Here is a 319-nt window from a genome sequence, read left to right on the forward strand (position 1 = left end):
CCAGATTTTCAAAAAAGGGATCCAGAAATAGTGAATTTAAATGAGAAATGTGGAATTTCACAATTTGGCAGCTATCATGTCTCCCACATCTTAGATTTTGTGTTTAAATACACAATCACTTTGGTTAACTGTAAGTCATTTAGGCTAACTGGATTACCATATCCTCAAAGCATGGTTTACTTCTGTAATATGAATTGAATTGAATAAGGATGATATATTGTAGTCTCCTAACAATGATTGCCATCCATCTTTTATAAGTATAGTATGAATGTAATATAATGTGAATCAAATAAGATTATTGGACTCTCAGGTTCCAAAG

The sequence above is a fragment of the Palaemon carinicauda genome, chromosome 36 (genome assembly GCF_036898095.1).
Source record: "Palaemon carinicauda isolate YSFRI2023 chromosome 36, ASM3689809v2, whole genome shotgun sequence".
Lineage (NCBI taxonomy): Eukaryota > Metazoa > Arthropoda > Malacostraca > Decapoda > Palaemonidae > Palaemon > Palaemon carinicauda.